Source organism: Molossus molossus, unplaced genomic scaffold, assembly GCF_014108415.1.
Source record: "Molossus molossus isolate mMolMol1 unplaced genomic scaffold, mMolMol1.p scaffold_m16_p_4, whole genome shotgun sequence".
Taxonomy (NCBI): Eukaryota; Metazoa; Chordata; class Mammalia; order Chiroptera; family Molossidae; genus Molossus; species Molossus molossus.
The window spans coordinates 114,222,870-114,232,933 of NW_023425377.1; the positions used below are offsets into that span (position 1 = coordinate 114,222,870).

Here is a 10,064-nt window from a genome sequence, read left to right on the forward strand (position 1 = left end):
TATTTTCCCCCATTCATTTAAATATTCATAATCTTGACAATAAGCTACCTTCACCCTAATACTACTAGTAATGTAAACCAGATGGAACTGGGACCTCCCCACCCTTCAGAGATTTAAGAAAACTTGGTGCCAGCACCTATTTAATTTATGGACTATGCGAGTCCAGGTCCTGCTTTGAGATTTCTGAGAATTCCTCGAGGTTAGTTTCCTCGGGACACCCCGTGTTTCTGCCTCAGGCCGAGAGGGACATTGGATGCACACGATCTCTTCACAGCTTCCCACCGGAGTTCCACACCCGCCAAGCACTTTGTGAGGCTAAGATCTTTCCCAAGGACTTGTGGGATTGCTGGACGGATGCATCTCACGGGGCACAGCCAGCTTTCTATCATCTCAGTGGCTGCCCTGCTACCCTTGCCTCTCCAGGGCAATCAACACATTCCTCTCCTTATTCTGGGTGGGCCAGTTCTTCACACTAGGTCCCAGCTTCTAAGCAGGCTAATCACAGAATTTCCCAACAAAGGTGGGTTTCATTCCTAAGAGAAATGATCACACCAGTTGCTGGAAGAATTACATTTCTGGGTTTGTTCAACAAAGACAAAGGAGTATTTGCCACCTACCTGGGTTAACGGAGCTCCGTCTGGCTGACAACTCTGTCATCCCGCTGATCAGAAAAGTTGCTGGGTGGTGCTGAGAGTTTCCCGGTCTCTATCTCTCCATGTGGCCCATTCGGAAAATGTGAGCTGTGAAACAGGAAAGCCTTCCTAAATAAGCATACGCAGGGAAAAAGTGTCATCTCTGACGATGGAATCTTTTAACTGATAGACTGTAGTCATATTAACGTCCTAGGAATTGTGTCGACTATTTGTCACCAAATTTTTGAGCTTACTTGGTGTTATTCATTTAAAAGTTGGATACAAAATTGTTGCAGTCAGTTACAAATCTAGGATTACATATTTCTTGGTGTCCTGGCATTATTTCCAAGGTACCTTCAAACCACAGATCGTGAATTACTACTTTTAAAGACCAGTTTCTATAAAAATGTCCCTAGTAAAACTCAGGGAAGCCAACCAAAGTCAACATTAATCCTCAAATAATTAACAGTCCAACTCTGGTACGTGAATAACTCTTTATTCAGGAAGTTATTCGGTGTCACCTGGGGGAGTTCTTACAATGAAGAATTTTGCAGAAAAAGGTAAAGACAGCTTTAGAGGGTAGGAAAGTTATTGAGGTATTCATGAATGTACATTTCTTTTGATTGAACTTTATGAATTTATAAAAATTAAAATCAATGTAGTTCAATATTTTGGGGAGAAACATCTGAATTTATGGTTATTTTTTGAGTGAATCATATGTACCAGCACTATTTGAGTCACTGCAAGGATAGAGTTGTGTATCCCTGTCCCTGTCCCCAAGAAACTTGTAACAGGGTAGACACAACAGTGGAATAATAATAGCCAACCCTCATAGAGTACTTTATTTTATAGGCACTATTCTAAGAGCCTCTCATTTAATGCTTTACAGGCATATGAAGAAAGTGAGACAGAGAGACTACAGTTAATATTTACTGAATACTAATACATGCCAGAACACTATTTTAAGTGCTTTATATATATTAGATGATTTAATTTTCACTGAAAGCCTAGAAGGTATATAATATTATTTTACAGATTAAATACATTAATCCTTACAAGCTTATTAATTAGGCCCTATTAGCATTCCTTTTTGCAGATGTAAACTGAGGTGTAGAGAAAATAAGTGATTAAATAACTTGGCCAAGATTACACATTGAGTAAGTGATGGAGCCAGGGACCAAACATACCTAGTCTAATGCCAGCGTCTGTATTTTAACTACTCTTAAATTACTTTCCCTACTCTGCAATTCCATTATATGTGCATTTAATTTACATGAATTCAATCATATGCATTGAGAGAACTTAAATGGGTAAGGCAGGTCCTCTGCTCATTCTCCTCAGTTGGCACATGCTTTGGAGAGAATGCATTATGGGGTATGAACTGTCCTGCATGGTTCTGTGACTCTCAGAGTGTGGATATTTCATCCAGCGGAGAGTGACTGTAGCTTTGACGACTCTGTAGTGCTTATAATGTGGGCCAGTTCACTTTGTCTGGGGTGCCACGTGATGTCTTTAATGCTGGAGGACAGTGCAGCTGATCTGGGAAGATTTTTGTGTTGCTCTCTAAATTGGTGCCTTCTTGCCTGGCTGGTGTGGCTCAGTGGATTGAGCATCGTCCCATGGACTGAGAGGTTGCGGTTAGGTTTCAGTCAGGACACATGACCGGGTTGCAGGCTCCATCAGTCCCCAGTGTGGGGCGTGCAGGAGGCAGCCAATTGATGTTTCTCTTTCATATCGATGTTTCTATTTCTTCCTTCCCCTCTCTCTAAAAAAATCAATAAAAACATATTTAAATTAGTGCCTTAAGAAATTTCCAGAAATTTTTTGGAATCGAACTTTTTCTTTTCTTACTTGCTCACTGACTTTGGGGCCTAACCCGTGTAAGATGTAAGGCTGCTGTATACAATGATCATAACTGAGGGCAAAAGATAGTGTCATTCGCAAAGTAAGAACAAAAAGCTTTGATGAGTCAAAGGAGTGCAAAAATCACTTAGTGTGGCGGATGGGAGGTTCTTTGGGAAGTCAGGAGAAACTTCATGGAGGAGGCTATTTGACATAGTCTCTATAATTATTATTATTATTATTATTATTATTTTTAAATCCTCACCTGAGGATACTTTTTCCATTTTTCTTCAGATAGAGTGGGTGGGGGGAGAAAGAAACATCAATGTGAGAGAGATGACACATCAATTGGCTGCCTCCTGCATGACCCCGACCAGGGCCAGGGACAAACCTAACTGAGGTACGTGCCCTTGGCTGGAATCGAACCCGGGACTCGTTGGTCTGCGGAACCACGCTCTAACTGCTGAGCCAAAGCGGCCAGGGATGACATAAGCTCTAAAGGACAGTAGCCCTGACAGCCGGAGAGTGGCACTGTGAGCAGGGAGGGACGCAGGGTGGGAAAGCTCAGGGGGTGGTCGGCGAGGAGCCAGCTGTGGCTGGAGCCAGGACTCCCTGGAGAAAAGCGGTGGGAAGTAGGCCCGGCAGGAGGTGGCGGGCCACTGTACATGGGCCTTGTCGGGGCGGAAACGGTTTTCCTCGGCCCTCTTAGGGTGCCTGGCTAGGTCTGAAAGGTAAATTGACAAAGAAAGATTAACGGGAGAAAAGCATACAGATGTATTTAGTATAAATTGTGCATGACAATGGGAGCCCTAGTAAGGAAAAGAAGACCCAAAACACAGACCTGAGTATTTTGTGCTGGTTTGAGGAAGGGTGGACAGCCGTGGGGGAATACGATAGGCTGCGGAGCAGAAGGCTTGTCAGGACCCTTCCTGGTGTCCATTTGTCTTCGGATGAGATATTCCTTTCCTCCGGGTACAGAGAGAGCACCCCTCATACGAGGGTTTTACGGCCTGTGTCAGGGAAGATGGGGTGTGTGGGAGGAAGAGGCCAGAGTGACCTTCCTGTTTCTGCTGTTTTATCAAACTCCTTCAGTTTAAAATATTCAATATGCCAAGGCGCCATATACTGGGGTGATGTGCCCTGAATCCCATTACCTTCAAAGCCAAGTTGATGAGTTTCTACTCAGAGGTTCAGAGTAAAGACTTCAATTGAGCTCTGCTTTAGGAAGATTAATCTGGCAGGGAGGTATAAAAGCAGTTGAAAGCAGGGTCGTGTTAAGCATATCAGTTACAGGTCTAATGCAGTTATCTGGGGAACATATAATGGAGTCTTGTATGAGACACCTTGGTTTGCAAAAAATGGGAACCATCTTGATGTAGCCTAAGATGAAAGGGAGAGCATATTATAAAGGAACTGAGGTGATTCAGGTGGGCACTGGGCCCCAGGTTAATGAGATGTAACTTCAGGGCCTCTTACTTAGACTGACTGCTATCGAGAACCTGGGTTAGGCCCTAGCAATATACACTCACACTGTCAAGCGTTTTTGTAAGATTTGTAAAAGTCAGTCATTTTAATGACAGCTGACTGAGATCACTCACTGTATCTCTACTTACTCACTCCTGGAGCCTGTCCCAGCCACTACGGGCTATTTTTTCTCTTGGGACAGGGCTGGAAGCAAGGAAAGCTGACTCCACAGTACCTGAAGTCGGGTATGACTTCAGTCTTTTGTTTTCTTTTTAGGTTCATGTCTTAGAGAGACTAACCATTTCTAATCCTTAGATGGAACATTGAAACACTTGCCAACTTGGATCTCTCTTTAGGATCTACATATAACAAGCCTTTGCATTGTGGGCACAATGACAAGCTGAGGATTTCAAAATACATTTTTTGAAGATTCAGAAAGAAAACTTATATACAAACAAGACATAAAATATTCATTAAAAAAGGTGATAAAGCTTGAGTGCATTTTAGCTGTAATTTGAATAGATACTTTGGAACATTTCAAGAAAATAAGACTAGATTCCTGATTTGAATGGATATAGAGGGTACCTCCTTTTATCATTTAAAAGTTTATCTACTGCCTGTCTGGTATAGCTCAGTGGTTGAGCACTGACCCATGCACCAAGAGGTTGCTGGTTCGATTCCCATTTGGGGTACATGCCTTGGTTGTGGACTTGAACCCCAGCAGGGGGTGTGCAGGAGACAACTAATCAATGTAGATGTTTCTCTCTCTTCAATGTTTTGATCTCTCTCTCCCTCTCTCTGCCTCCTCTCTAAAAACCAATAAACAAAAAACATTAAAAAATAAAATAAAAGCTTATCTACTGAATTTATATATATGTATACTTAGATAATTAAAGAAACAAAAATGATAAAATGATGGTCATAACAAAAATTATAATTCAAGATCATAATTTCAGATCATGCCAAAAGCAAAAAGATAAATTTGAAAATGAGTAATCGCTGGATTATTTCATACCACAATTAACAAAGAAGAGTGAATTATATGAACACATTAGCAAAAGATGTGGCTGATTTGACATTAAATAGTGACATCATAGAGATGCCATGATACTCATAATGACTACTCACTGACCATTCAATAGCAAACTAATTGATGAATGTTTTCGATTCAAAGAATATTTAAGATTGGTCACTGCATAAGAACATCGGAGTGTGCTGACATGCTGCTTCTACATGAGAGACAAAATGAGGGAAGTTCCCTTAAATTGAAAACAATCCTAATAACTTATATGAAATTAACCAATAACAGGGTGTGAGGCTGATAGATACTATTCTAAATTATCCATAGTAAGAAAACTTTAATTTTCTAAGCTAGAAGAAAATTTTAATTATCTTTCTATTCTCTCCATAGAAAATAATATTGCAAAGTCGTCACATTAAGAAATAATGTGCCCTGGCCGGTTTGGCTCAGCAGTTAGAGCGTTGGCCTGAGGTCCAGAGAGACCCGGGTTGAATTCTCGCTAAGGGCACGTACCTTAATTGCAGTTTGTCCCCAGCCCTGGTTGGGTCGTGTGGGTGGTAACCACTCGATGTGTCCCTTTCACATCGATGCTTCTCTCTCTCTCTCTCCCTCCTACTCTACCTGAACAAGAAATGGAAAAATGTCCTTGGGTGAGGATAAAAATAAAAAAAAAGAAATAATGTGATAGTATGTGTCCAATAAATCTAGGAAAATTATTTTAGAGGTATGTCAGACAGTTGCTTAATAAAAAAGTATAGTACATTTTATTTTTCTGGGTTTTATAATATTTGAGGTAATGATCAGTTTTTAAACATCTATAATTTTTGTGATTTCCCATTCTAAATAAATATGCATATTCATATCTAATTCTGTATCAATAATCCTCACCTGAGGATATTTTTCCATTTATCTTCAGATAGAGTGGGAGGGAGAGAGAGAGAAACATCGATGTGCCCCTTCTCATATCCATTGGTTGCCTCCCGCATGACCCCAACCAGGACTGGGAACTGAACCACAACTAAGTACGTGCCCTTGACCGGAATCAAACCCGAGACTCTTTGGTCCTCAGGCTGATGCTCTAACCACGGAGAAAACCAGCCAGGGCAATAATTCTCTATTTTTTAAATAGAGGGTCCTTGCATTGTATAAGCGTCAGGTCCTGTGAACGTTTTGAATGGATTGGATCCAGAGGGCTACCAGGAACCCACACATTTCTCCTTTGCTCTCTATTTTCTGCTCCTCCCTGGGCGTGAGCCACAGCTGAGAGCTTTCCCTGCTCTGTTTACATATGGCAGCTATGGCTCCCTCACGACAGGCAGCACAGACAGGTTCCAGGCACATGAAGAGGCTATGGATGGCCTGTTGGTCCCAATTCCAAATTCCCGAGAGAACAACTGTGATAGGCCCAGTTTAGATGAGGTGCACCTTGCTGGTGCAATCAGTCAGTGAGAGCCAAAGAGAACAAAGTCACATGGCGTCAGCACGGTGCTGGGGCAGGACCAGTCAGTGCCTGGTGGCAGAGAACAGGGTTGGCTCCCACTGAGGTTGAACTGGAGGGGTGCTGAGTAGGAATGTAAGTATATGAGAACAGAAGGAAAAGCTAGAGAGCTCCACAGCTGATGAAGTTCGAGTTGGGAGGAAAAGAAGAATGTTCACTCAGTATGACTCAGTTCACCCTTTATGACTCAGTATGGGGGTGGGAGTGATAATCAAAGTGTGAGTCACAGGGAAAGACTAAAATCTCAGAGCTATAGCAGGTAAATCAGTTGCCCCTCCTAATCGGGAAATTCTCTTTCTTGGGCTAATCCTTGAAGGCTTTGATATATTTGAATAAGGGAGGTTATATTCCCTTATAATATTTCAAAGTTCATTTGTTATCTGTGAGGATATTTATTTATATTTATTTTTTAATTGTTTGTCTGAAGGAGACTGGCAGCATTCTGATTTAGTTATACTGCTAATTAACCTTCAACTATTTGTCTAACACATAAGAAATAACGCTGCTCACATATTCTGTAAGGATATATACATATGTATTTGTTAATCCTCACCCGAACATATTTTTTCCATTGATTTTTAGAGAGAGGGGGAGGGAAGTGGGGGGGGATCTATGTGACACACATTGATCAGTTGCACACGCCCTTGACCGGGAATCAACCAGCAACTCTTTGGTCCTTAGGCTGACACTCTAACCACTGAGGTACACTTGCCAGGGCCTGTAAGAATATTTTTAAAGAAACATTTTATTTCTTTATAGCTCATCAAGAAGACTTTTCAGCCCTGGCCGGTTTTGCTCAGTGGTTAGAGTGTCAGCCCGCAGACCAGAGAGACCCGGGCTCGGTTCCTGCTAGGGGCACGTACCTCGGTTGCAGTTTGCCCCTGGCCCTGGTTGGGGCCGTGTGGGTGGCAGCCACTCGATGTGTCCCTTTCACATCGATGTTTCTCTCTCTTTCTTCCTCCCTCTCTCCCTCCCGCTCTATCTGAAGATAAATGCAAAAATGTCCTCGGGTGAGGATAAAAAAAAAAAGATTTTTCATATGCTACCTTCTTAATACTATTATTTCAGACTGATGTTAACTTTATAAGTTCTAAAATTTAAAAAGAAAGTTTGTTACCTAGCATACTAAATGACCTTAGGCCCTGGTAAATATATGTATATTTACTGAAACTGCCTTGCCTTTTTTTGAAAATCAGATCTTTGAAATATTTTTGCCACAAGAACAGCTAGCACACCTGGAGTAGACAAAAGACTCTTGCTTTCTTATCTTACTTTCTCATTCCTTTTATCCCATTCACTTAAGTCATCCCCAAAACCTGCTACTGGAAAACAGGATCTCGGCTAAGATATTTCTGTGGGTAGAGAGTTCCGCAAAGTCAGTCACATACACTACACTCCTGTAGATTAGTCATTAATCTCCTTTCAAGATAGTTAGACCGTTTATAGAAAAACCTACTGTTGCCATTTGAAATTTTGCACTCTAAAAGACTTAGTGCTAGCCCCACCGGTGTGGCTTCGTGGACTGAGTGTTGTCCCAGGGACTGAGAGGTCCCTGTTGGGGTCTCGGTCGGGGCACACGCTCAGGTTTTGGGCTCGGTCCCCAGTGGGAGCATGCAGGAAGCAGCTGATCAGTGTTTCTCTCTTACATCGATGTTTCTATCTCTTTCTCCCTTCCTCTCTCTCTAAAAAAATCAATAAAAACATATTAAAAAAAAAATACTCAATGCTACCCAGTTGGGCTGATAACCAGAAGTGCATCTTTAACACAGACCTGTCCCGTGCTCTTCTCAACATGCTGCCATTGGAAAGTTTAGGGCTTCATGCCTTTGCTCTAGCATCTAGGTCCTGCCTCACTGCACAAGTATTACCTTAATGATGGAAGGGCTCTCTGGGCCACTAGCAAATAAAAATATTAAAGACTGCCCTGGCCGGTTTGGCTCAACGGTTAGAACATTGGCCCGTGGACCAATGAGTCCACGGTTCAATTCTGGTCAAGGGTGTGAACTTCACTTGCAGTTCGTCCCCCGCCCAGGGTAGGGTAGTGCGGGAGGCAACTAGTAGATGTGTTTCTCTCACATTGATGTTTCTCTTTCTCTCCCTCTCTCTCCTTCCCACTCTATCTGAACAAAAATGGAAAAAATATCCTTGGGTGAGGATTAAAAAAAAAAAAAATATATATATATATATATATATATATATATATATATTAAAGACTGAAAACTTCAATAGAATAACATAAAAATAGTTGTTATCCATCACACAAGTGTTGGAAAAATACCCAAATTGGCTTATAATAAACGTAAATCACCTTATAAAAATATATAGCACATTCAAAGGAAAAACTGAAAACCAAAATAATCTCGAACATAGGGTTATGGTTAGCTACAGATAAAACTGTCAAGTCTCTGCCTGAGTCCACAGTTTGCCTAACCAATTTTAGCTCTTTCCTATGATTTGCCTAAGCTCCCTGATTTCCCTACTCTGTTCCTGCTCACTAGGTACAGGCCTGTTTCTGTCATTCTGGACCTGGCTTCTTGCCCTCCAGCTCATTCAGTCCTTCCCTCTCCAGCAGGGGCCCTATCTAGTCAATTAAAGGGAGTTTGTTGTTGCTAAACTCCTTCCACTAGACTAAAGGGCATCAAATTTTCCAAAGACCTTCCTCTTCTCCAGTTCTTATCTCAGTGACCTCAAAAAGGGAGTTTGTAAAAATAAGAAAACCTGTGGATTCAAATTCCAACTCGGTTTAGTCATATTAACAAAAGCAAGTTACTTTTTAGGCCTCAGTGTCCTCAACTGTAGGATAATCAGGTTAGAGTAAATATATAATATTCCTGACAGCTCTAAGAGACTAAAGGCTAAAGATTGGGGACTCCAACCTTGCTTCTCCCATCTGTGGAAGCTTACTTCTCTTGTTTGCACTGGTCACAAAATGACCCAGTCTCCACTCAGTCACACTGGGTGGTAACAAAATTAATCCTTGTTAACATATTCATTTTATTTCTCCACCCATGTAACCAAATAAAAATGCACTTTGTAAGTGGGCTCTGAAATTCTCTACTAGCAGAATAGAAGCCACTTTCAGGCTTGTTGAGTTGTGACTAGACTCCTTCAGGGACCTCAAATCACATGTCAAAGGCATTGGCCCAATCATAAGGAGAGCACAGGACAGGGAGAAGCTGGCCTGGGCACGCTCTCAACCCTGGAGGCCACAATGAGGAGGAGGAGCAGGTGGAAGCTGAGCAGCCTGTGAAGAGCACAGAGTCTGGAGCCAGCAAAGATAATAATACCTTCCTAACTGGGTTGTTCTGAGAATTAAAAGATAAAAAAAAGTACACATTCAGTCAACACTGTTTAAGATGTTTAAATTTTAAAAGCATGTTGTGGGAACTTAGGCCTCTGACCACATGTAATATAAGTACAGATATTATCAATTACTATACCTATTCATGGACTCTTGAATATTAACTTTAACCATGAAACTATTTTTATGTCCCTCTCTCCTTCGCATTAGGGAAGTGGACAGTCTTTCATGTAGATTTACAGTATTTTAAAACTCTCAACTCCTCTTCCCATTTATTCCATCCTTTTCTGTCTGGTATTCACATTT

At 41.6% G+C, this 10,064-nt stretch overlaps 1 long non-coding RNA gene and 1 other non-coding gene across 2 annotated transcripts; both read right to left on the minus strand.

The window, feature by feature from the left end:
• Positions 1–237: 237 nt before the first annotated feature.
• On the minus strand, positions 238–3,712 carry LOC118616026. The gene is made up of 4 exons (XR_004956519.1): positions 3,629–3,712; positions 3,316–3,484; positions 618–740; positions 238–533 (listed from the first exon to the last, which is right to left on the minus strand). It is a non-coding gene; the product is annotated as an uncharacterized LOC118616026 (long non-coding RNA).
• A 3,160-nt stretch (positions 3,713–6,872) lies between these two features.
• LOC118616689 lies at positions 6,873–6,996 on the minus strand. Its single transcript, XR_004956667.1, has one exon. It is a non-coding gene; the product is annotated as a small nucleolar RNA SNORA19 (small nucleolar RNA).
• Positions 6,997–10,064: the final 3,068 nt, after the last annotated feature.